This window comes from Balearica regulorum, chromosome 5 (assembly GCF_011004875.1).
Source record: "Balearica regulorum gibbericeps isolate bBalReg1 chromosome 5, bBalReg1.pri, whole genome shotgun sequence".
NCBI classification, from domain to species: domain Eukaryota; kingdom Metazoa; phylum Chordata; class Aves; order Gruiformes; family Gruidae; genus Balearica; species Balearica regulorum.
This window is the reverse complement of record NC_046188.1, coordinates 17878964-17906120: the sequence shown is the minus strand read 5'-3', so window position 1 is coordinate 17906120 and position 27157 is coordinate 17878964. Positions and strand designations below refer to the sequence as shown.

General features: G+C 44.7%; 1 protein-coding gene across 1 annotated transcript in view; it reads left to right on the top strand.

Annotated features, from left to right (window-relative positions):
• Positions 1–27157, top strand: part of SLC24A4 (solute carrier family 24 member 4) — a 410963-nt gene that overhangs the window by 266570 nt on the left and 117236 nt on the right. The gene's annotated exons all lie outside the window — the stretch shown is intronic.

Genomic DNA, 27157 nt, shown 5'->3' with positions numbered 1-27157 from the left:
CTGAGGAGGGTTTTGTCTTAACGCTTTGAGAATTCCCTTGACAGCTCCTGAGAAAAAGCTGTTATGGCGTCTTTTCTATTCTTCTATGCAGTTCTTTTTTAAAGTCAACAAATGACTTGTCCTGCTCTTCTTAGCACATGAGATTGACTGACCTTTCCTAAACTGAGCTTGGTCCTGCTTGAATAGGCTCCTGGCCCCTGCCAGCATAAAGAGCGTGCCTGAAAATACAGCTGGGGGTGCAGGGTCCGGCCCCCTTGGTCACCTTTGTCTCTCACCACTTGCTGCAAGGAGCAGGAGCCAAGTTGTGGTCTTACAGACCTGCTTCCCTGGCATGAGGTGCAGCTGGGGACACCTTGCCTCTCGAGCCCTGCAAGAGCTCAGATGCGCTGGGCTGCCTGGAGAAACCCTGGGTGTATTTTGGCAACGTCCAATCCGTACTCTTGGGGTTCGTGAACAAAGTGTTTGCTCTTCCAAAGCATCAAGGAGCCAGGCAGACAACACTACTTAAAAATTTAGCTTCCCACATCACCAAAACTGGCCACTGCCCTTCCCCATCCAGGTGTGGCTTTTTATTTGTGCCAGAAAAACTCCTCCATCTCTGGCTCCATCCAAAGTTACACTAGGACATTTGCCCTGAGCCCTTTGCCAGAAAGAGCTGCTTTCTAGAGCAACATGCTCTGATTTGAAGATTGCTGGCCATTAGTGGCTATATTATCCCTGAGCTAACTCTTCCTAAAGAGCAACCCTGGCAGTGATCTTATCTCCCCTGGACACTCAAGTGCATATTCCTGAAAAATACCCAGAGGGTAGATGAAGGTCATCACTGTCCACAGCACTTAATTATGGAGAAATGGCTATAACAGCTGTAAACAGTGAGTCCATTATGGGGCTAATGGCTTCAACAAAGTTTCACACATCTGTGAAGGGGGATGGCAGGGACAGCATGGACTTTGTAGGGAAACATGAGCTGGACTGGCAGTGTAGTCTTCACTTAGTCAAGATCAGGCCTGGTCAGCCTTTGAAGGACCAAGTACTGCATATATCTAAAGGGTATTTAAATGTTGCATTGACATCACCTCCTTGTCCCTTGTGGTGTTCCTGTCATTCTGTCTGTTGAAACTGGACAACATTTTTTAGGGAAAACACCTTGCTGAAAAATGTATATCCAGATACATTGAAGCTAGTAAGAAAGGGAAGGTGCGTAAAGGACCTTCCAGTGCAATGTTGAATTTGGTAATTTAATAGGCTGTCCCTGGGGCAGCACAGATGGGATGATACGGGGCATCTCTGAGAAAGGATGGCATCGTTGCAGCCCAGTAGTCTGAGGATCCCCTTGTTTAGCCAACTTTTTTTTTTTTTTAATGCCACTTGCATTTAGCTAATAAAGTGGCTAAAAATTGGTGGATGTGAATGTAGAAATAGGATCAATGGAGGCCTAGTTTGGATGGAGACCTCTTTCTGTTTCCCCAGACATGAGATGAGGACTGGGGTATAAGTTCTTTGTTTCATGGCGAGCTTATGCAAACTGCCTAGTTGAGTGCAAATGCAAAGGCCTAAGCACTATTGCATTACACCACTGGTCTGTGAGAACTTGTTCCATTTCAGAAAGTACTCAGGAGACAAAGCAGCATTTCAAACTTTAAAGAAATTAGGAAGGACAATTTCAGAATAATAAATCTAAAATATGACCTGAATACATCATGTGTAGCAAGAGCTCATTCTGTATTGCTCAAGAAATATAGTTTCCTGCACTATAAGGATCAGCACAGTAAGATAATCTTGAAGATTAAGGATTGACTTGTTTTTTAGTTCTGCATTTGTAGTTGTGATACTGTGGCTTGGGTGAAGTATCCAGGCAACAAGCCAGTCTTCATGATTAGCAGTATAATACCTGGCTGAACAAATATTTCACACACACAGATCTAATGAGGCTGGTGCTAGGGAAAATGAGCATTAAAAAGTTAATTAGGATATGCTTTTTGAAATGCATTATTCCTTATTGCTGCTGGTGTATCACCAACAACGCCCAGCATGGTTCAGGGAAGGCTGTAGCCAGATATAGTTACAGAACATCTGCTGAAGAACAAAGTGTGAGTGTCCTCCGCAGAGCAGTCACACCATTCTGAAGGGAGATTTGATGCAATAGCAATAGCACTGGCTATATCCCCACATGCAGTGCATCTTGCATAAAAGCGTGGAGGTCAGTGCAGTGTATCAGAGGAGCTAAGGGCAGCTCTGATCATCTGAACTTCTTGGGGTCAAATAAATTTAATCGTGGGTAGTCCTATTTTAATCCTTCCTCTGAAAGACATGTGGAGGAACACAGTTTGTCTCCCAGAGTATAGTTTTGATGCTGGCACAACTCCAACCATGCCACCTACACCTGCATGTGAGCCAGGAGGCACAAGCATTCCCAGGCACTGGCTTGTTTAAAATATCAGCAGACCTTCCTTTCCAGTTGCTTGTCAACTGGGAAGGTTCTTCACAGCAATAGACTGCAAAACCATTGTTGTAATAGACTTTGGTTGTGGTAGGTAATGTTTGATCAAACACAGGTTGGGATATGTGCATCAAACTAGTTACTTGTCAAGGTGATTTTTTTCCCTAGTTTCTCAAAATAATTTTGTGTGTTTGCTTGACCATAACTGTATAGTTACTATTGAATTTGAAAGACTTGTTAGGCAAACATGCCCTGTTAAACCCTGTATGAACTGCAAAATGTGGCTTAAATCAAAATCAAGTGACTCTGCGTTTGAAAACCAATAAAGTTTCTGTGTTCTTTGCACTCACCCAGTTAATTTCACAGATAGTCATAAAGCAGAAGATTTAATTAGAGCATCCTTTTTGTTAGTTGATATTTACTGCATATGCAATGAAAAAATAATGAAAGTGGATATACACTGAAAAGACTCTGCTCCAAATATCTTACTAGAAACAAAACAAAAGCGAAGCTATGAGGCTGAATTTATTACTACTGTAGTTGTATTTAATTCCATGAGATTATAACAACTCTGCACCTGAGCCACTAAGCCTCAAAGCTCTTAATGCTTAAACTTTGCAGCAAAGGGAGTGATTGCGATTCAAGTTTTAGAAGCTGTTCCTGTGGTTGTTTGGATGATTTTGTATGAACAAAGGCTTTTGGTACAGTTTTCACATGTATGCTCCAGAAAGGTTGCTAACACGCCTGTCCAGCTCTCTGCTTTACCCCCCAAAAGGTGCATCCAGCTTTGCAATCAGAAGCACAGGGTCTGGATGAAAGACACATCTTGCAATAAATGCTCTATGCAGGTTTCCTAGTGAGGAGTGTTGTTAGTTTTAGCCGGAGTGTTATAAACCAGGGAGACTTCTCTCAGATCTTTGGCTATGAATGTTAAGGAGGGTTAGAAACCCCAGTCAAATCTGAATTTTGTGAGTCTCTACCAAATGGCTTCAAAATCCTGGTGTGAAGCTTGGCGACAGAATATACGCGGAGCTGACACCTGCCTTTCCATGCCTGCTTCTCACCAGGGGAACTGCTGGCGTGCCTCTGCCCAGAAACCACACCAGCTCCCACTGGGACCCTCGTGATGTGGATGTGCTCAGGACCCAGGCTTTAGGCCCCAGGGGAGAGGGGGTTTGTTGTACTCACCTGCTTAAATTGGTCTTGTTACCTCCACAGAAGTAACGTGCTTTGCTTTCACGTAGGCAAGCTGGAAGGTAAAGAAGTATTACAAGCCATACGGGAAGGTAAGAGCCTCCACCATGATCAAAAACATGGTTACCAGAGTGGTGTGAACCAGCAGATTGCAGCACCAGATTGGGCTCAAGTCTTGGGTTCCTGGTAATACGATCAGATATAAAATCAAGTTTCCTTTTTGCCTGTCACCCAGCTACCTTGATGCATCTCAGCTGTAGGACCTGGAGGAATGACTCACCTAGTCACTGCTTCTTCCCAGAGTGATTTTCCCTGAACATCTGTGAACCTATACTCATATCTGCCACAGTGAAGAGCAGCAGAGCCTTCTAACTCCTCTTCTTGTTTTTAAATCCTTCCCAATACATATGTAATACACATAGTCTTTCTCCCTCTGCAGGAGCTTCTCTGAATTTATACACCTGCCCCATTCCTCCATGAACAAATTCTTTCGAAGTCACATGACCTGGCTGCTAAACCCAACATTTTTGTAACTGGCAATGTTTTCTAAGCCCTAAGACTTATTTATTGCACTTATATCCACTCCACATCCCAGGTTCTAGGTTGCTGTTGATGCTCTAGAGGGTCCATACATGATAAACTAGTACTATAGATTACACACTTGGCATGAAGGCAGCTCAAGCCACCTCTTCTTGTCTCCTTCCCTTCTACCCTGCACACATGCACACACACTTGCACATCATCAGTTCTCAGGGTTCCTCGAGTCACTTTTGAACTCAAATTGTCTCATATTTTTGATCTTCCACAATTCACCCATATATACACATATGCATATATGTGCTTTTGTCCCTCTTTAATTTTACCATAGAGTAAAATAAAACAAGTAAAAGTGTGAAATCAACTTCCTTGTGTTAAATAACCTCTGTGGTGGTATTCCTGCAAAGAAATGTAACTCATCGCCAAGCCATCTGGTGTCTTACTATGCATGGGACACAAGTTTCTTTTAGGCATTAGACCTGAATGAGGCCTGGAGGTGGCTTCTGTTTTGACTCTCAAGTGCTTGAGGAGCTCCTGTTCCTGATTTAGGCCACTGAGACTGACACCTTTCTCTGAAGTAGTGAAATCCCAAACCAGTGCTCTCAGGAGCCTGGTTCAGAAGATCATATCCATCCTCTGTGTCATAGCTTGAAGCAGCCACAGTCTTGTTCATAAGCTGAGGAGGGTCAGGCTCACTTCTCCCATCCAAGTGCCCTAGAGAGCAGGCTAAGAGTACATTCTCCCTCGCTCTCATTCACTCAGGATCCAATTGCATCAGTGACTGCTCAGGGAAAGGTGAGACTGGAGCGTCCCTGGCCTCCTGTGGCCAGGAGACTCTCAAGAGGGTGAGAGTCATGGCTTTGAAGTCTATCAAACTAAGGGAAGCATTAAAACACTGCTTTCATTTGTTGGGTTTTTTTGTTGTTGGTTTGGTTTGGTTTGGTCTTGGGGTTTTTTGGTTTGTTTTTTTTTTTTGATGGGGAAGTACTCTAAATACTGGCCCGGTAGGAAAGAGGCACTACGCTACAACTACCTTGCTGTCTCCTGTTTTTAACATGAAATTGTGATTCTTGCTCAGTCCTTTTTAGAAGTAGGTACCTTCCTTGAAGAGATGATGCAGGGTCTGAGGCCCAGACGGGTAAAGGGTCCTCCTTGTCCTAAGTCAGGTGCCCAAGCTGACTCAGGGATGAGTCTCTTGACAAAGCTTTACATCCCCATCTTAGACAGCTAACCCCCACCCCATACATTACATCAGGATCCTATCTCTATCTTCTGAGTTTCATTCTGGGCCCAGTGTATAACATGAAACACCAAACTACGCACCTCACCTAAATCATGTCTACATATAGCTCTGAGCCTACGAACAGGGAGATGAGCTGCATTAGCAGAGGCAGACCTTCAGACTGTTGTGGCTTTTCCTGAATTGTTTCTGTTAATAAAATAATGGGATTTCTATCGCACAACATTAATATCACACCTTTCTTAAGACCTGACAGGAGATCTGAAGAAGCCATAGAGAAAGGGTTAATGGCATCACAGTCTACAAAGAAAAAGAAAAGTGGTTGTGTTCTGGAGAGGTAATGATTCAGGAGAGGCTGAAACATTCACTGTCATTTTCTACTTCAAACTTCCTAGAAATGTTGATTATAACCAGATGTTGAACACAAGTGAAACATATAACAAGAGGATTGGAGCCATGGAGTGGAATAAGGAAAGAAGAGCTTAAGAATATTTAGATTAGAGAGATGGGTTCCAGCCTGCAGAACCAGACAAAATTCATCTGCAAGAGCTTAAGAACCCATCCAAAGCCATTTCCAAGCTATTAGCAGTTGCTTTTGAGTAGCTGGGGAATAAGAGAGACAGGAGAGGAATAGCAAGGGAGCGCTTAGTACATGCCTGGCAGGGAAAGCCAAGGAATTTAAATCAATCTGCCTAACTTTAATTCTTGGAAAGATTGCCGGAACAAATTAAGAAACTCTCAATTTATAATCAGCCACAGGTTAGTCAGTTGATATGAAACACACTGCAGGGATTAGTCAAGAGTAAACTGTGTCAATCCATTTATTTTTTTCTTCTTTGGTCTAGTGGTCAAGGGAAACAAACCTAATTCTAAGAAGAGTTTCAACACTTTTCTACAGAATGTGCTCAGGTGTGCACCAGGGAAACATGGTCTAAACTTAACTGTGAGAAAAGGGCCCAGCTACCTGACGAACTGCAAGAGTAAAAGGTGGGCCAGAGCACTGTAAGACCCAGGGAATGTGTGCTCAGCTCATGTCTGACCAGTGCATGAAAGAACTGTTTGGATGATGGGGAAGGGAGTGCAGTTGTAAGATGTCTGAAAAAAGCCAAGCCGTTAGAGCTTGCAAGACATTTGGAAGACAGGTTTGTAATTCAAAATTCCCTTGATGACTAAGAAAAGTGTTCTGAAATCCTCAAGACAAAAATTGACCAAGGTAAAGAGCAAAGTACAGGAAGCAGAAAAGGGAGATCAATGCACAACTACATAAGGATCCACAAAGAACATTCAAGTAGCAACAAACTGGGTAAGAGGGGATGCCGTGCAGCTACTGCAAAAAATAAGAAATGGGTTTAAACTAACTATGAAAACACTTGTTCTGGAAATCAGAATAGTATCTGTATCAGAGCACGAAATTCTGAAACATATTTCTAATAGGTGTGAATAGGTCAGGAAATCCTTACTAGGTTCAAGATGGAAATGAGCAATTATTAGAGGTGGCTGCAAGAGCAAGGGCCCAGGCTGGGTGACCCAGGAGCTTCCTTGCTAATGTCTTTCATTTGCTTCTCTGTAAGACATAGTGGTGGTTACGCGGCTGTTGTAAAAGGCTTTGGCTGGAGCTGCTGCCTTCAGTCTTGGGAACCACGCTTTGTGGAAGACAGAGGAGATGGGAAAGACCCAGGACACAGCAACACAAGTGAGAAGAAGTTTGGAAAATACATGAGTGTGGGGAGAGGCTTGGAGAGCAGGCTGGGGAAATAGGATAGCAATCTTACAGCTGCACAGGATAGCCACAGAGCAAGCAGTGGTCAGCAGTTCTCCATATCCCACGCTGGACAAGCTCATCCAAAGCAAACAAGATAGAAATTAGGAGAAAACTGAGAATTCAACTTTCAAAACACAAGGATAGCTAAACATTCAGACAAACTCTTTTGAGTGTAAGGTCCTGCTGAGTGGAAGACTTCTTGTGTTCGTTAGCCATGCAGCTGTCAAGTGTGGCTAGGGTACCTCCTCTGGCAGGAAGGTCCTGCAGTACCTAATCCACCCTGAAATCATGGACAGGTTCAATGGTCTTTGAGATCCCTTCAGCCTGATGCTTCTGTGAGTCAATCTTGTTAAAATCAGGGTGAAGTTGTGTGATATGAAACCATGTTGCTGCCAACAGGAGAGATCTCAATGAGCTTGGAGCGAATCTTTCACCTTCCTCTGATCCCCACAGCTGCATCAGGTGGTATTTTCTCGAAATTTGCTCACACACCAGGGGTGCACAAGCAGTAAAAATCCAATACGCTCTCAGTCCTCGGCTGCAATAACATGCTGCTTCTTTTGTCATTTTCTTTCAGACATAGCTTGAAGAATTATTGTATTAGAAATCATTTTCAGAGCCACATCAACCTTAGTCCTGCCTGCTACCCTAGGGTGTCTTTTTAGTTTGCAGTCCTGAATAAAATTCTTCTGGAAGCATAATAATTGGCACTGAACTGAGAAGCAAAAAGGTGATGGGAACGATGAAGAGGGCACAGCAGGTGTGCCCATGGTCAGAGTGTTCTGCCGCTGCTCCTGATAAATTCCCACCCAGAGGCTAAAGCTTGGGGGAAGGACAAGGTACCCAGGATTTAACAGTAAGTGATTGTCAAGGGAAAACAATTGTTTTACTGTTTGCAAGACTGAATCCACAGTGGGTGTTAACACCAGACTTCAGAGTGTAACGATCTCTGTTCACTCTCCTAATAGACAGTTTTCTTCAATTAGCCTGCCCTGTGAAATGGCTCTGACTTGTTGGACCCTTTGAATGGGCTGATGAATGTTCTCCCAGCTTAATGACTGCCCGTAACCTTGCTGCTCCCTCAACCAGCTGTTCATCACTGCCAGCTTTTTCCCCCTCCAGGAGGTTGTTTATCTGACAATCAGAGGCACTGCTACTGGAGCATTTCTAAAAAGATTATTCTGCTAATTATTCAGAGGTCATTAATTGGAAGGTGAAGCAGGCACCGGCTCTCCGTTTGGAGCGCCTCGATGCTACAAGAATGTTCCTGTTACACAAAAAGCATATTTTTTTCTTCTGCAGCACTTAATCTTCTCACAGCCTTTGAAGGAAGGTTTCAGCTCCAGCAGATGTGCTTTGTTTGTAAGAAATGGAAGTTTTCTCCCTTTTAATCAAGGGCATGTTCAATAACCACAACAAGCCGAAGCCACTTCTCCTGCCTTTTCCCACGACAGGCTATGTTGTGTCACGAGGGGAAAAGCACAAGCAGCTGCCCAGGCGATCCCAAATGGGCATCAGCGGCATCCACAGGCAGACACTGCAACTACCCACTCAAATACAGGCAGGTTTTGCCTGAAAAACTTGAATTTTTCTGCTTCCCTAATAACCTCAAGGGTCTGTAGAAACAGAGCCAGATTAAAAGTTACCTGTGGTAGAGGGTTTTAAAGGGATCATGGACTCTGAACATGCCCCTCTGCTTGTGCTTTCACTCAGAGCTCACCACTTCTTGAAGAAGGGGGCAAATCGCTGCAGTGCAGGGGTCTTCTGGAGCTGCTCTGCTTCCCTCACTGATTTTGTTTTGCCCAGGTGTACAGAGTTGCATCGCAAGCTGCTGCAAAGATATTGTTAAAGAGTTGATGAGGAAAGGCTGAAACAAGAACCCAAAGGAGGTGCATGCAGATATGACAAAAGGTGAAACAGCCATGGGTTGCAAACCAGGTTTGCAGGTGATAACTAAGCTGTTTTGGGTAGTCCAATGTCATGCTGATGGCAGGGGACTTCAGAGGAACCTCATAGAGCTGGTGAATGGACAAGAAGGTGGAGAAGGAGCTGTAGTGGATATACAGCAGGTAATGCAGCTAGGGGAAAAATAACCTAAACCATGAAATGATCAGTGGGATGGAGCATCTGAAAGAGGCAGAAACACAAAGGTTGGGACACATCATTTTAGAGAAAAGAAGAATATGGGACGATATTAGCAGGATTCACAAAATTATGAAGGTGGAGGATAGGGTGAATGCAGAATTGATATTCCCATATCCTGTGGCACCAGAAGCTGGGGATCTGTAGGTAACCAGTGAGAAACTGCATTAGAGTCAGTAAGGTAGTTCTCTGCACAGCAGGCTGTGAACTCTTGAGCTTGCTGCCATGGCAGCTGGCAGAGGCAGACAGGACCAGCGCAGGGTCAAAAAAGGACCGGGTAAATCCAGGGACAGCAGGACACAGATATTGACATGGCAAAAAGAGAAGATAATGTTAGGGGTGTTCCATCTGCCATCCCTAATGCATCAGACGAAGATGCTAGAGGAGCAGCTGCTTTTCCTGAATAACATCTACTGCCACTGTGGTTTTGGGGTTGCTTTTAAATTAGCAGGGCAGCAAAAGGTCAGCCTCCCTCTGTCACAAACTCTGCAGTCGAGACTCCTGCAGTTGGGTCAGCACAACCCGAGTGCCAGGGCTGAGCCCCATGAGGGCAAGATCACCTCCCTCATGGCTCACCCTGCCAGGCAGGATGGAGGCAGGAGGCTTGGGCAGAGGATCCTTTGCTCAAGCGGTAAGGGATTTCTTAGAGACTTCCGTTCTTACGGTAAAGCTCCCTTCTTTTAGGGAACTGTTACATTTTTGGTCTCTAGGCACAGCAGCCTGGGGAAAGTCCAGCTGGAGTAGCTGCAACAGTCTTATGTGAGTGGCCCTTTCACCACATACAGGTCTTGTGCTTATCATGATGGGAACCAACAAGTGGACAGTCCTCAGGAAGAGATGGTCAGAGAGACAGAAAGATCCAGATATCTGCATGGGGGGAGTGAAGTCTTCTCCAAACAAGGGATTTAGCCCTGTAGTGCTTTTGCTTAAGACAGCTATTGGCTAATTTTATCCTCTGCTGAATTTACAAAGAAACTCAAAAGCTAAATCCCTTTGGTTAAAAAGCAATCCCTCCTTTCCTCCTTATTTTGATACATAACTGACTTCAAATATGCATTGCTGGATAAACTCAAATACATAACGCTGACCAAAGGAAACCTATGTTTATTTAATAAGGGAAGAAGTAGTTGGCTACAAGAAATGAATTATGGAAGACACAAGGACTCTTGGTAATAAACATAGGAGTACAGTAGACACTGTGGGTTTGTGATGCTGTGAGCTGTCTTACCAAGGAAATACTGGTTTAGAACTGCCAAGAGGGGCTCCCCTGGAGTCTGGGGACTGTTCATCCCCAGACTGTCTCTGGCAGCTCTGGTTGAAAGCACTGCCTAGAATTCAGTTTGCAGTGGGGTTTCACTGAGAAAAGCTGCGTGCCTGGCTTCACCTACTGGACAAGACTCAGACGAAAACCTGCAAGTTTTATTCCAGCAGAGGTTTCAGTTCAAAGACAGCAAAATTGAAAACACAGTTCCCACAAAAGGTAGCATTAGAAAACTGATTTGGGAAGATCCCCAGCACCCAGGTGTCACCCAGCATGTTCCTGAGTCTCATTCATCTGCAGGAACCCAGGGGTAAGCCAGAGGTTGGTGCCTGCAGAAGGCTGGCTCTTGCAGCACACTGATGCTGCACAGGCTCCTGCGCTGGCAGCTGCTGTAGAAGCATTTGGACCGCTCACATCATCAATGACAAAAACTCTGAAGTGAAGACCCCCATGGTGGGGCTGTCAGAGGGCACTAGAAAACCTCAGGGTTTGTAAACTCTGCTGCTCACAGAACAATTCGTTCAATCAAAATGTGCTGTGGAGAGCGAGTCCCTTCTGGAGAGGCACCGAGGAAGGTGCATGACAGTCATCCTTATCAGCACATCTCTTGTTGTCTGGTCTGAGCCTGACAAGACCCATCACTCTTTAAATCACGCTTTTTGTTACTAATTCTATTTCCAGCCCTGTAATTGCTAAATATCATTTCATGCACATATTTATTTGTTCCACAGTTACTACCAGGCCAACAACCATTAGTTACCCAAATGCTGTTTGCCCAGTCTCTGGACCACAGGCTTCCAAATTCATCAACAACATTTGCAATTAAAGAACGTAAGTTAAAAAATATTCAACCTCAATAATAGAAAGAAAAAAGCAAGTTATGGCTCCCTGAGGGCTCACAGAGTGCTCTGGCTTAGGCGGCTGCGACTCCCTTGTTTGCCATACTCCCTTTGGCCATAGTTCCCAAGCACACAGAAATGCCCTCTGCCCCTTATGCTCCATGTAAGTGAGAGATGAGATTATATCACAAGCACTAATTCACTCCCACAGCCCCAAGGACTGCTTTTCTCACCATTGAGCACCACAGTTGTTTTTGGGGTTTTTTTGAGCAACATCGTCTAGTGGAAGGTGCCCCTGCCCATGGCAGAGGGGTTGGAACTAGATGATCTTTAAGGTCTTTAAGGCCAAACCATTCTATGATTCTATGATTCTATGATTCAGTGCCTTCCCTGCGCTGAAAAATTGACATTATTGATCCCTTTTGCAGGGCAGTGGGGAAGGTCAATCCCTTTCTCTGCACAGCAAAACCCCCTCACTCTTTTGGAGGGCCTGGTTACAAAGGCACTATGGACAATGGCTGCAGACAAATTCTTGGCATCATGACTCACAACCTGGAAAGAAAGATGTGAGGGTGGGAGCAGTTCTGGCTGGTCCCTCAAACCACAGGCTGGAGGCTGGCTGTGTCCCCCCAGATCACGGGGAGAGTGGGCTGGAGCCACCATGAAGTGCTGGGCACATGATGTCTTCACTAGGAAAAGCTAGAGCTGTTTGAGGCACCCAGGAAAAGCACAGACAGGCCACCAGTGCCTCAGGGTTAATTTGGAAGAGCCTTTCCACCAACCAAGAGGTGAGCCAGGCGTGATCCCTGGGCACAGACTGGGACCTACAAGGGACTTTCTTCCTGCTGTCTGGGTGAAAGGGGGTGCTGACAGTCCCTGGAGATCCACCAACCACCCTGGTTTGGAGATTACTGCAAGCTTGTCTTGTGGCAGCTTCTGCCAACAGCTCCCACTGCATTTTATTCAGACACCTTTCCCCATACACAGGAGATGCTCTCTGGACAGGAGGATGCTGAGATCCTGAAACCCCTAGGAGAGGTTTTTGTACCAAGAGCTAAGTATGATCTGCAACAGGGATTCCCACCCACTGAGCAAATGACACTCTGCCCTGGCTGGTGGTGCCTCAGGAGACCTTCTCTGCTGCTGCAGCCCAGCTTTGAACTTGCTGGGGAAACCCAGAGAGCTGACCACATGCAGCACTGAGCACCTAAACAATACCACGGGGGTAACATCTGCAGGCAGCAGCTCCAGCAGGGGTGGTCATCCCTGCCACAGGCACCCCATGACAAGCAGCGATAACAGAGAGACCAGCAGCCTTGGCACCACCTTTTCCCTCCACACCCTTCAGAGAATCTGGCTGTGATGAGAAGCAGCTCCAGCTCTTCACCTTTTCAAAGCAGCCATGCTAATGCGAAGCAGCGCTACCATGAGGGTAGAGCATCCTGTTGCTCTCTCTCCAGCCAAAAAGGATTTACACTTGCTCCGCGGCTTCTGCCTCCAAACTCCCTGGGCCACTGCTCTGCTCGGGGGGACTTGGGTCCCTCAGCATCCTCCAGCCTGTGCAGATGGGCTCCCAAAGCACGTGTGTTTCGGTTCATCACTTCAGGGTTCACTCTCGCCCCAAGCAGCTGATTAGCAATTCTGCAGCAGCAAAACTGCGCTGCCGCATAAGCCAGGTTTAGATGGTGATCCCTTTAAACAGGAATGATCTCTGTCAGAACAGCTTGCTTAAATCCTGAGATAGACGCTGCTACTTGCACTAAATTGTTTTTGGTGTGTATTAGCCATTTAATGGTATTAGCATAATATGTGCTCCCATTTACAGAGGAAGCATTTATCTATGTGGTTTCACCAAAAAGTGGGTTTGATTAATTAAAAAAGGAGGATGGATGGGATTGCTGTGAGGATTTGAATGTAAATGCACTAGCAGATGCTTCCTGATCCTCCCAGCAGAATACATCACTTTTAATAAACTCAGAACAGATGGCTGGCTGCAGTGGCAAAGATGATATGTATCAAAGTGCTCTGCGCTCCCCTCCCAGCCAACTCTGTCCTCAAGCCTCAAAATCCAGAGGGGTGGATCCTCACCTGCAGTCCTCTGGCAAAGCTCCCTCCACCTCAGGGGTGCTGTGCTTACTCACTGCAGCTGAGGAGCCCTCCCAGAGGTGTGCAGGGTTTCTGCTTCATGAGTCCCGTGGAAATGCGATAGAGCTGCTTGCTGGAATGCAGAGGCTGTAGTTAGGTTAATTAGGCTGCACAAGAGATAAAGTACAGCTCATTAAAAGTTTAGGTGTTCCTCTTCTTTCTCTTCCATTGGAGCTGGGTTCTGCTGATTACAAGCAGGAAAAGCTCCTCTTAGTTCAGGTGTTGGCTTGAGCCAAGCCTGCAGGACTGAAGTGACCTCTCCCTGAAAAATTGGTTGTACCAAAATTGCCACTAAAACTGTTTATGTGTTTGCCTTATCTCTTGACCAAAAGACAGGATGAGGAATCCATTTAAAATGGGAAAATTAGAGAACATGAATAATCAATGCTTTCTTGGATTTTTCATTCCTAGGTCCCAGAGCCCTCTCCAAAGACATAATGTATCACTGGGATTCTGTCTAAGGAGTAAGCTGAGGCAGAGAGTTGTTAAATGTGTCGCAGTGGTCATGCAGGAAGAAAATAGCAAAGCTGAGCATGGAAACCAGGTCCTCAAGCTTTTATTGTGAGCTGAAATGTTTCCCCAATTTAAGCATGTCCATTATCTGACTCATCGCCAGCTTAGTTAGTGCTGGTTTGATCCAAACTATGCAATGAGCCGCCTGACGCCTTCACACCCATTTGCTGCCTGATGCCGCTGCTGCCTGGTCTGGCTGCTGGCAGCAATTGTAGGAGGTGCTGGCTGGCAGGTGAACAGCGGCAAAGTCTGTGTGACTGACTCCTGGAAAGGAAAAATGAGCTGTGTGATTCACTAGAAAATAGAAGGCAATTTTCTGACAATGGGGTGATGAGGTAAGTAGGTTTTTCCCTGGACTATTACTAGGAAGAGGGAATATTTGTCTTGAGGGACTGTGCAGCTCTGGTGTTGCTGGCAGCTATTTCACAGGCCGTAGAGGGAATCAGGTTAGCAGACTGACTTCCAGGTATCTTTACAATCTGCAGCTCAAGCAGTGTAACCAGGGGCAAATGCAGACCTAATTCCATAAAATAAGTTAGGTTTCATGAACAGTGCTGGAGATGTGCAACATCTGGGATCTAGCAAGCAAGATTTCCAATGTGAAATTCTTATGAAGATAAGGGCTGGCACAGGAAGCTGTGCCCTGCTTTCACAGTAAGAAATCTGGCCTTGGTGCAGCCTAGCAGGAAGACACGGGGGGACGAAATATTAAGCAGAAAACAAAGATCTGTGCTGAGACTGCTGTTGAAACATCCCCTTTTTAGCCAAAGCACAGCAGAAAAGCACATGGATATTCAGCAGGACGGATGGCAGACTGGCAGTGGAGTCTGGGGGAGCCTCTTGGAGAGGGTGATGAGTCTGGAGCTCAAGAATTTGTGATCTGGGTCCCTGTTCACACTGCAGACCTCCTACAAAGGCTTGGATGAGCCATACTGGGTCTCTGCATCCACCCTTCTGTAGTTTAGAGAGGATGCTTATAGCAGGCAAGCGTGTAAAGCTGAACATCCCAAGTTGCACATTAAAGCAGATGAAACTTCTCTGGTGTTGGTGAGGATGGTGTGGGGACATTGTGTTCAGAGTAAATGCAGGATGCAATTAAGCCCTTCAGAATTACAGTCAAAGAACTGGGTCAGTGATTTTTAAAGAAAAGTGAGTGGGTAGTAAGGAGTAGGCAAATAAAATGTCAGGTAGGATATTCTGGAGAGGAGAAAAGAAAGCATAGATAATGGGCATTATTAAAAGGAACAGAGAGGTTTGGATGGTCTCACTCAGCATCTCAGGGAGTGTGGATGACATGGTCCTTGGGCAGCACGATCCCTGGGTATCACACAACCTCCCATAGCGCTGGGCATAGCCATCAGCCAGTCCTTCCTGTTGCCCACTTCAGTAGACATCTCCTATAAAACCCTGTGCCCTCTCATTTCTTGTTCAGAAGTAAAATATTATTGTATATTGGAGGTATGAAATTAAGATAACCGCAGTGTGATTGATACTGGTGTGTGTGTGTTTTTAAAAATACTTCATAAAACTTTGTCTCTGTCAGTAAAATGGAGGCTTTGCTGTTGGATGTGTGCCTGTCTTGGAAAGTTCTTTATTTTAAGCATTCATTTATCACTGTAGCAGGACCATTGGCTGCAAGCATTTGGTGACTGCAAAATGAACTTTCCCATGAGTACAAACTCATCATTCAACTCTAATGATCCAAAGAAAAGTTTCAAACTAATCCATACAAGAAAAACGGCAGTGTCATTCCAGGTTGTTAATAGGAATAGAAACACCATCCAAGGTCACCCTGATAATATGGAAGAGCCCTGTATTTTCTTGAAGCACCTAATATGTATCTAAAGGTTTTGAAGCAAAGCCTGTTGCTCCTGCCGAAGCAAAGGGCCTGTTTCTCAGTCCTTCCAAAGTCCACGTGAATCCTAGTGAACTCAGGAGTGGATGTGAGGGTTCCAGTTTAACAAAAAATGAGGTTAAATGAGACATCAAGCTTCTCGTTATTCACTTGATGAGCTTGTCACAATACTAGTAAACATATTCCAAAGTAATTTCTGGTGCTAAGGGGTTACTTCTAATATGGAAGATGAAAATGAAAATATCAATACCCCTCAAAAATGGGGAAGGACCTTCTCTGGGTGGATGGGGCAAAGTGAGGCACAGGGTGGGTGCAGCCTCTGGGTGAACAGAGCAGCTGGCATAGCTAGGCCAAGACTTCTGCTCACTTTTACTCACTACCACCACTGCCTTGTTTTGTGGTGGTTTTATTTTACCCCTGAGGGTCTGACTTCTCTAATTAGCTTTTTTTGTTACATAGGAGTGATACATAAAGATTTCCTTTTCTCATGTCTGGCTAAATAGAGGATAACAGCTTCATTAGACAATTGAGTGCTCTTCCAATCAAACAGCAATATGTTGTCCCCTGGGAGCTTTCTTTAACCACAGAATACACGCAGCTGCCCTAATTGCACTGTGCTTGAGGCCCACTGCAAGGGCAACCAGGGCTGCCGCTTTTTCTGATAGCATCTTTGGCGTAGAGCAGGAGGGAGTTCTGTGTTTGGTTCCCCTATTATGGTGTGAATTTCCAATGGGCCCCTCTGCTTACCCACCTCTTCCAATTAATGAAGCTGCTCTCAGAATATGAAAAATTCATTTCTTTGCTTAAGTCAAAGAATAAACCCCAGAAGGTTGATGATTTGCAGCACTTAGATCTAAACTTTTAAAATAAAATTAAATTGAATAAAACTGGAGTGCTTGTGATACCCAGGAGTGTGGAACAGAGGTGGGAAGGTCAGGACTAAACATCCGAATCCTCTTTGTGGCTATTGTACAGTGTGTACCTGCTGTTTATAAAGGGTTAACAAATCATCAGTAGATGCAATAAGCATGTTGTTAAAAACATGAGTAGCCTGTGATCCAGATGGCTATAAACACACCAGTTGATGGTGTAAGAGACGGTCTTCAGCACAGTTATAAATAGAGCTGATCAAAATATGGAAAAGAGTTTCTGCAAAATATTTCAATGAGCCACAGTTGTTTTCAGTTCAAAGGGTTTGAAATAGTGCTCTTATATTTTAAAAAATGCTTGACAAAAATATCCCATTTCACTCCTGGTTTTATTTGTTAAAAATATGATGAAAATAGATATCGAAACTTTGTCCAGTGAATTTTCAAGGAGGGAGCTAAATTGCTCTCTGAGGCACTGATCCTGCAGACAGTTTCTACACAAAGATCTGGGGTGTCTTTATCGTTGCTAGGTTTACAGCTGTTTCTCCATGTTTCACAAGAAATTCAAAGCAAGTCAGATCTGCATCCACATATATTGTTGTTTCTATTGCTCTGACACCTAAAATACCAGTTTTTAGTCTGTAGCATCACCTGTTGGATATTTCACTTCTTCAAAGTCAGAGAGGCATGTGTTTTTGTCAGGATGAATCTACTGAAATGGACAACGAGCACCGTCTCCATGTAGCAAAGGAAAGAGAAACTGGCCAACGTGTACATCAACAATAGCGTTAAGCCAAAATAAATCTCTGAAATCATGGAAGAGTTCCCAGGCAGATGTGCCGATTTGTTATGGTTCCCTTCAAGGAGGAGGAGGTTCCTGTTAAGGTTTTGCAGGAGAATTTGAGCTGCAGCAGATGCCATTTGTGTATGGACCAGAGTGATAGTGAGTAATGGTACATCTGTGGTAGTGCTGGGGCTGAGGAAGGACGTTCAGGTCCTTCACATGGGCTTCCGGCTCTCACATCTGCAGGAGCTGGAGAAAGCTGTAGCTGTCATAAAATGTAGCTTAGGTTTATGTTATTTCAGCAGGACCCATATCACACAAAGAAAACAGTGGGAGGCAAGAAATCTCCTTTCTCATGAAAACTGCTGAGAGATTCCCCTTGTCCATGCAAGGACAAAATTGATGGCAGAAGGGCCCTGCCTCACAAGTAAAGGGACATCTGGGAAGACCATGATCTTCCAGCTCCCAGGTGAACACAGTAGCAGTATTGGTCAGCAAGAAAGCTTATTTGTTGACAACTAATACACATAATCCCTTGTGCTAGATCCCATGGAGGCAGCTGTGTGGAGATGTGGCCCTCAGAGGCTTTGCTCCTCCAGAGAGTTTCTACAGAGGTGATCCTGAGCCGATGGACAACCTGGGAGTGACCCAGGCAAGCAACAAATGTCCTTCTCAACTGCCTTTGACCAGAACTGTTTTATATGTGGCGGTTCTGCAGATCTTTGACTGACCTCTGCCACGTGTGAACCCGTCACAGAGAAACCTGCTTCAAACCAGAAACTATTAATTCATTTATTCATGAAATACAACTTTATATGAACTGTGTTTCTTAGCTGCCTGTTTGCCTTGTGTTATTGAATCTCTTAAGACAACAGGGAACAACTGTATGACTTGGCACCAAGTGAAGCAAGTTGAAAAGGAGCAGGCGGTTCCTGAAAGCCAAGGACCTCACGCATCCTTGAAGGGAGGGCCAGAAGTATTTACCTTCTCAGCTCTTGCAGCAGCTGAGAAGAGCACTGATACGTAGCTCTCCCCATCCTGGCACAAGGCAGAAGTTAAAGCTGCACTGAAGCTGCTAAGGACAGAGGTGATGCGAAGCCAGTATAGGCAAGAGGAGAGTCATCACTGATGCCTGACAATCCCTTTCAAAGCAAAAGCAGGTCTCTCACTCTGATCCACCTATGAAGTGTTGCTCTGGGGTTTTGGAAACCATGGTGGGTTGACCCAGGCTGGGCACCAGGTCCCCACCAGCAGCACAGGGGGATGGGGAATGGGGGTTGTGGTCATTTCATCACACGTTGTCTCTACTGCTCCTTCCTCCTGAGGGGGAGGACTCCTCACACTCTTCCCCTGCTCCAGTGTGGGGTCCCTCCCATGGGAGACAGTCCTCCATGAACTTCTCCAGTGTGAGTCCTTGGGCTGCAGTTCTTCACGAACTGCTCCAGCATGGGTCCCTTCCATGGGGTGCAGACCTTCAGGAACAGATTGCTCCAGTGTGGGTCCCCCACGGGGTCACAAATCCTGCCAGCAAATCTGCTCCAGTGTGGGCTTCCCATGGAGTCATAGCCTCCTTCAGGTTCATCTACCTGCTCCGGCATGGGGTCCTCCATGGGCTGCAGGTGGATATCTGCTACACCATGGACCTCCATGGGCTGCAGGGGGACAGCCTGCCTCACCATGGTCTTCTCCATGGGCTGCAGGGGAATCTCTTCTCCGGCACCTAGAGCACCTCCTCCCCCTCCTTCTTCACTGACCTTGGCGTCTGCAGGGATTTCTTTCACATCTTCTCACTCCTCTCTCTGGCTGCAGTTGCCATTGCACAGGTTTGTGGGATTTTTTTCCTCCTTCTTAACTATGTTGTCCCAAAGGTGCTACCACCATCACTGGTGGGCTCAGCCTTGGCCAGCAGCAGGCCCATCTTGGAGCTGGCTGGTATTGACTCTATCAGATATAGGGGAAGCTTCTATCAGCTTCTCACAGAAGCCAGCCCTGAACTCCCCCTCCCCACTACCAAAACTTGCCACGCTAATGCAGTACCTGTTATAAATAATTCTAGCCTTCCAATATAAATTAGGGTGTTTCCAATATCTATACCTACAAGGAGTTTGCCCTTCTACTGTTCAAATTCACACTCCCTGCATGCAAACATGACTGCATGAAGATCAAGTCCTGAATCCCCCTTCCCAAGAACCTCCCAAAGGAAGAAGGGCCAGACCATTCTCCCAAGACCCATAGGTGGGCTGTCTGGTGCTTGCATCCTTCCATGGAGGAGTACAGAAAACCCAGAGTAAGGATCTAATCGGATGTTTTGCAACCATTGCCAAAAATTGGGTTAAATAGTCTGCTCACAAATGAGGAATTATCAGGCTTAACAAGCACTGGCTGACATGGCCAGCATTTCCCCTCCGAGTGACCCAGGAGAACTGACTCTTCTCAGCCACCAGGAGATGCAGCTTCAGTAATTAGGAGCCTGCTTCTACTCAGGATTTGTCTGGGCAATCAGGAGACTTTCTGGAGCCTTTCACTCTCCAAGGTTTTTATATTATCACAGGCTTAGGTCTACAAAAATCTCCAGCTGAGCAAAGCAAACCTGATCAGTCTTTGGTGGCTCTGAATTGATATTCAGAGGGAATAAAATGTTGAGTCTGCTGTTAGACATGCAGAATTCAAACTGATTTCCTGTCTTTATTTTTGGTGATGAATAAGATTGACTGATATGTCTCTTTTTTTTTTTTTTTTTTTTTAAATAGACTTCCTCCAAACAGCGGTTATTCCCCTTGTAACTAGCATCCTCACTAGTACCTTTACTGCTTGTCTGAGTACACTTAAATTATGTCATTGCTTCTGGGAACTGCATCCTGAACTCAGGGAAGGAAGCCAGGTCAAGGACTCAAACCAAGACTCACTGAAAAGAGCAAGAGTCATTCTATTGGCCTATGCTTGCGTTCAGGCTCTTAATGAACAATTTGTTTAGAAATGCAGATAACAAATTTGCTCCTTAAACTTCCAGTTTCTCACTACATGAATCTATGTCAAGCGAAACAGCTGCAACATTCCCCTCAGTACAGAAAGTCACGTACTCACTGCAGCTTTAAATACGAAGTGAATGTAGTACCCATTTATCTGCTCTGCCTGGGGGAAACCCTTCCATTTCTGCTCCCCTGGGGTTACACATGAGAGCAATTGCCTCTTACGTGGCAGGAAACACGTACAAGGATTACAACATGTTTGTGGTTATCTAGCTGACTCCATAAAACAAAAAGCTGTTGAGAGCCAGCAGACATTGGTTCAGTAAAAATCCTAAAAACACAGAGAGAAGCATGGTCAGGCTTTTCTTCCTTTTTTTAAATTTTTTTTTTCTTATTCCCCAGCAAAGTAGAAAGTGTGGTTTGTCCTGAAACATTCTCACAAGCAGTTAGAAGCAGAGGTTGAGTCTGAACTCAGCTGAGTACAAACGGAGAGGAGATCTCTTCAAGGTCAGTGGTAGAAGCTCAAACCCATCCCTCCACACAGAGCAAACCCGGGGGCAGAGAGCTTCCTCAGGATCCCCCAGCTTTTCTTTGAGGTCATCCTGTAATGCAGAGGAACCTGTCTGGACCATTTTGTCTGCAGAGCATGTGGCTGGGGCAGGCTCAGCAGAGGCTCTGCTGCATTTAAAGGCGCCTCGTGCTGCTGTCCCTTACTCTGCGGAAGGTAATTGCTGCTCCCCAAGGACAGGCACTGCAGCCCCTGCTCTCCTGAGAAGAAAAAGCATAGGTCAGGAAAGAAACCTGAGCTCCTGAGGAAAAGCCCAGTAACAGTAATTTAAGATTCTGTGGCTGTTCCTCAAGCTGCTCTGTGCTGATGCTCTCAGGCAATTTAATACCTGAAAGGCTACCTCCTCCTGTTCTCTCTTAGTATAGAAGGAAAACGTTTGCTTTGCCTGTAAAAAGAACATTCATTAACTGGCATTAACATGCAATTTGGTGTTCGAAAACTGCCTTATCAACAGAACATCTGAGATAAGAGCCATCTGCACTGCAAAGGCTGCCCACAGCTCTGCTCAGGCTGTGCAGAGAATTAGCCTGGCCAAACCAGAGGGAATGGATGGAGGCAAGGGACCGAGGTGCCAACTGAGACCAACGAAGCCACAGTGGGAGTCTTTTTCCCTGCCTCATCCAGGCTGAGTCAGATTGCCTAATACAGGCTGAGGCCACTCTCTAACTACTGACTTACTGCTGGAGCATGTCTAAGACCTCCACACATCCTCCCTATCCTCTCCATAACGTCTTTTATACAAGGGAATAAATAGATCTTGAAGGATACTGACTGCTGAGACACCTGTGTATGGTCATTGCTAAAATGAAAGCAGGTATTTCAGGTATCCCCAGAAAGTTTCTGGGACATTAAGCAAAGACTAAAGGATACGCCTGGATCTCTTTGCACTATGCTATAGGTAACTATATGCTATAAGCAATTAGGCTGTAGGACTCATTGGCTAGTAGCCAGGTTTAAAGGAGCCATGTGAGAACCAGATGACTGGGATTGTTTCTCTTGGAAAGAAGATGAGTAAGGGAGAAATGTAAATATCCATGAAAGCCTCACTGGACTAGGGAAGAGTGAAGAACTTTTTTTTTCCCCCAGCTTTTAGCATCAGGATAAGAGGCAATTTAAAAACAACAAATGAAATATTTTTTGCAGTGTTTAAGTGAGCTGTGGTAATTAATGTCATAAGGATGAGAAGGTACCGAGTGTGAGGGGAGACTGTTCAGAGGGACAAGCAAATTAGCTGCTTCTAATTAGCACTAAAACATTGTGGAGCACTGTTAAACGTCAGGGCTGATGCCCAGTTTTTGGGAGGTTTGGAAGCTGGGATTCAGCCTGGCACAGGGGCAGGGAGAGGCCCTGTGCCCACCCCAGCCCCTGCCCCTGCCCCTGCCTCTGGGGGAGGCCCCAGGGTCTCAGGCTGGATCCTGGCTCCCTGCTCCAACCCAGAATGGCAATTGCTGGGTCTTTACGTTCCATATCTCCAGGTAAGTGGTTCCAGCGATGTGTTATTGCCACTGTTTGGAGAATAATATTCTTGGGGGACAGCAGTGCCCTGAGAGTCCTTAAGTCTGGCTTTTTTGGATGGCACTTTTGGGGGACAGAGAGGTGTAGGGAGCAGATGCCCAGATCCTCACCCCTTTCCTCCCTCCTTCTGCAACAGTGGCAGGGAAGCAGGCTGTGTTCAATCCTTTTTTCATCTCTTCAAATGCATTATTTCCAATGTGAGCTAAGGATGTATGTAGAATGGAAAGCGCTTATGTGTTTCACTAAACCCTGCCATTAGAAAAAATGTCCTTTTAATTGTAATTGTTTTTAATTAGGGATTTTGTCACTTCATCTCCATGAATTGGGAAAGTTAGCACAAGTGCATCTAGCGTACATCTCAAGAAAGACCGCTACCATGCTCACAGCATTTGATCAGTATGTGTACTCTGTCTGTGAGGGCATCCCAGGAGACCTCCATACCCCTGTGCCTCGCTCAGTGTTCACTGAGCAACTGGCCTGGAGTGGATGGACAGCTTGGGACACTTCAGGAATGAAGGAGCAGAAGATGAGGAATAAGATTAATCTTTACAAAATATACTAGGCATTCATTTAATGTACAAAATCTGTGATGATGCTGATGCTGAGTGAGGGTCCATGTGTTAGCTGTGAGCTGCTGGCAGTGTGGAGGTACTCTGGTGAGCTTATGGACACCCAGAAGAGAACTACTGGTCCAAAGACCTGAGTCACTCTTGTCATTATTTTTTTTCTTAACTCTCATGAACCCTGTCAGTGCCTGCAATGCAGGCGGACTATCGGTCTCTCACTTTGGAGGTAAGTGAACAGTATCAATGATGTTCTCATGAACTTGTTTTAGACCATTCTAGAACTTAGAGAATTCTTTTGTCTTACTAAATATGTACATAAACATGACACAGACTTTGCTGTCACAAGTCAAATAAAACCATAGCCATAGGAATAATCGGTCATTTCATGAGGAAGCTATTTGAGATGACTCTGCTTGGGGAGAACCTCCATTTCCACATCTTTTCTTACTGATTCAGTGGGGCATTTCTGTAAGTGCTAGGTGAACTGACCAAGGCATTGGAGGGGAATGACATTTTCCAGATTGGTGTTTGAATAACGTCAAGAAAAATTATATTGAGATGCAAGCTATTCATAAGGGTGCCCAGATGGTATTCCGTGATTGCTACAGAGACGTCTCTTCTCCCAACAGAGAACATACTCCATCTGCCCCAGCGAGAGCTGTGCCTGCCAGGAAAGGATGGAAATGGATAGGCAGAGCAGTAGCTACTGGCAGGATTGGGCACAATGTTGGGCTTTTTTGTGGGGTGTAAGTAAACCTTTCAACAGGAAAATCAATTAATTTCAGGTTGCTGCAAGCACAGTCTAGACTAAGAAAATCAAAGCAAGTCAACATCAATTTGCCTCTGACCTGAAAACAAAGAGAGGACTGCCTTTTAACAGTGTAGACAGATATTCACAACAGCAGTCTGAGCTTTGAAGCTCATTTCTATTTACAGGCAGACAAGCAAGGCTTGTATGAGGGAACTGAGAGGAGAATGTGATTGACTAAAATGTGGGAAAGAAGAAAAGGTGTGATGTGGGAGTTTTAATAGACCTTGCTACTAATTTGGTAGTGTACTTACATTCAGGTTTTCAGTCAAACAGTTATCAATTTATTTCATATGCAAGAAGGTAATTGTTGCCTAGTTTTTGCTTAGTGGTCTTTTTGGTTAAGGTGTGGGTAATAGCTGTGCTTTGGCTTCAAGCCTTTTTGATGTCTTCATGAAAATGACACTTCTCCTCATTCTGTGCCTCAGTTCCCAGATCTGTAAAATCATAGCAGTCTGAAATGCTGTGTCAGTGTTTCCAAGCACAGGAGATGGGTGAATTCTTAACTCAGTTTCAGCCAAGAGCTTAGAGAACGAAGCTCTTAAAGTAGCTCAGATCTGTACTCCAGATCCTTTGTGTTTAGTTCCTAAATTCTGAAATAAAAAAAAAAAAAAAAAGACTCTTATGCATTGATTGAGAATAGCACTTAAACCACATGAGCTCTTGAGCAAATGACCTTATGCATAGGAAGATGTTCAGATATCAACATGGCTTTCAGGCTGGCCCTCTTGTTCACTCAGCTCAGGGCATGGGTAATGCAACAGTGCTAGGTGTCTACTTCTATCCACCCAGACATTGCCATCTTCTCAAATCACCTTTCAGGTTAGGAAGGCAAATATTCTTTTCCTACCACAATAACTCATCTCCCTGTCCACCTGCACATGTTATGGTGTATGGCTCTCCACATTCTCACCATACTTTATGCACTAGAAATTGGGCAGCTATAAGGAAAGCTTTAAGTCTCTACAGACTTAAATGGCTTTTTTGTAAGACTGGAACTGGTCAGAAATGTCCATCATCACTTTGCTACCCACTAAAGACGTACTCCTGTCCTCCATATGCTAAAACACAAACTACTTCAGAGACTCACAAACCTGCTCTTCCCTTGAAGTCTGCTTCTGGCATTGCATTTCTCTGAGTGGCAGAATACCTTCCACTTTTTTATTTGATCACTTTTGCTCTTTGACATAAATCTTTCCCTGACATGCTTTACTTTGACAGTTCCCAATATAGCTGTGCCTAATGAGACAAATTCCAATAGCAGAGGATTGCTGGATTAACTGTTTCATATCCATTTTCCTGGGGCAAGAAATAGAAAAGTTCATCATCCATTATATGCTACTACAGTGGAAGAATCCATGGAAAACACTTAGTTTCTCCTTTACAATGAACTTAATGGATGCAAGACCACAGCTTGAGAAAAAGAGAAAAAAATATAGTCATGGGCACTACATATCCTGTGACATTTCTCATAAAGGGACCCCAGGGAAGAAAAGGGTTTCATGTAAGAAACTGGATTAGAACTGAGATAATTTATTGCCCTAACAAGATCAACATTTACATGTAAGGATAAGTAAATATTGACTAGGTAAACATAGCCTGATAAGAAGATCAATCTGTTTCTCTCTTAGGAATACATAGGAATTAACAAGTTTAATAATGTTCAGTATTTCAGACTGAGAGACTAAAATATTCTGGTGTATCTCGAAGGAGTAAAAGTCCATCGCATATGACACTCCCATACCCTGCCCCTAATAAATAATTCAACAACACACACACACGCACACAAAACCCCAACCCAACAACCAAAAAGAAAAGATATCTATTGTTCCTGGAGGATGCAGGTTTCCAGTGCAACAAAAACTGTCATGGGTGCTCATTTCATGGTCTTATAAACATTTAACTATCAATCAATGTCATCCACAAAGCACTGTTCAGAGGATCAATTTATTTCCAGCTTTTCTCTGCTATTAAATAGAAAATGCAACAGACAAGGAGAGCTTTGATTTTGTATGAGTAGGCTTTTACGATCCAAATGTGCCTTTTGAAGCATGCATTTAAATCAGATAGATATTAGAGGACATTTGGGAGTATACATTTCGGAGCACATTTCCATGTGCATATGGAAAGAGAAGGTGGAAACCTATAATGCAGTCTGTACACCCTGGTCTCATAGGAAAGTTCTTGTCATCTTAGAACAAATATGTTTTCTCTGGCTCCTTGGATGCAGGACTTTCCAGTGAGCAGAATAAGGTAGTGTGGGGAAGATGGACAGTGCATTTTTATGAATTTGGTTTTCTAGTATAAGTCCCTGTCTTTTGTGACCTCTGAAATTGTTTGAGAGATAGCACAGAATAGGAGAGATGCTATTCCTAAAGCAGCATTGTCCTAAAGAAGCACTTGGATCACTTTCAAAAGGGAATCCAGTTGTCTGACCTGATAGACGTTGCATCCAAAGAAGAGATAGACATTTTGTCAAGAGCATGGAAACGCTTGTAACTAAGAGAATGGTACAATTTGTTACTTCCTCTCTCTCCCTTGTCAACAGAAACTGATGATCAGGTAATCTTGATTACTTCACCTTTGGAGTGCTCAGCAGTGAGGAAGTAGGGTGATGCTATATGTTGTCATGAATCACTGAACAAAGGATAGCAACCTATTAAAGTTTGTTTGCAGTCACAATAGTTGAGCAACAGACCAACCAGCCTTTGCTATTTACCCCAAATGATATCCTATTACTTAAAACTCTTTCATGAAATAGCTGGGACTTAGAATTTCCACTGGCAAACCAGTTTCATGGTGACCAGTTCTCTAGTTCTTGACCAGTCTTACAGGCACTCCTATCCTCTGTGGAGGTGTTTAACAAGCACCTGAAAACTTCAGCGACTGAGCTGAACTGTCTCGGTACCTCCTGCGCCCAGTGAAAGACAAGGGCACCCCTAGAAGGCAAATCCACCTCAGTGAAAGACGAGGGCACTCTCGCTGTTGACTCCTGGTACATACCGAGAGGACACATATGCAAAGGTGCTTGTAGATTGCCAGCGTTGGGTGAGGCGCTGAAAAGTGACATCCTGGAAACACACTTGAAAACTATCCTGCTCCTGTTAAGTGTGAGAAGATGGAGCAACTGGAGCCTGACACCTCGCTGCT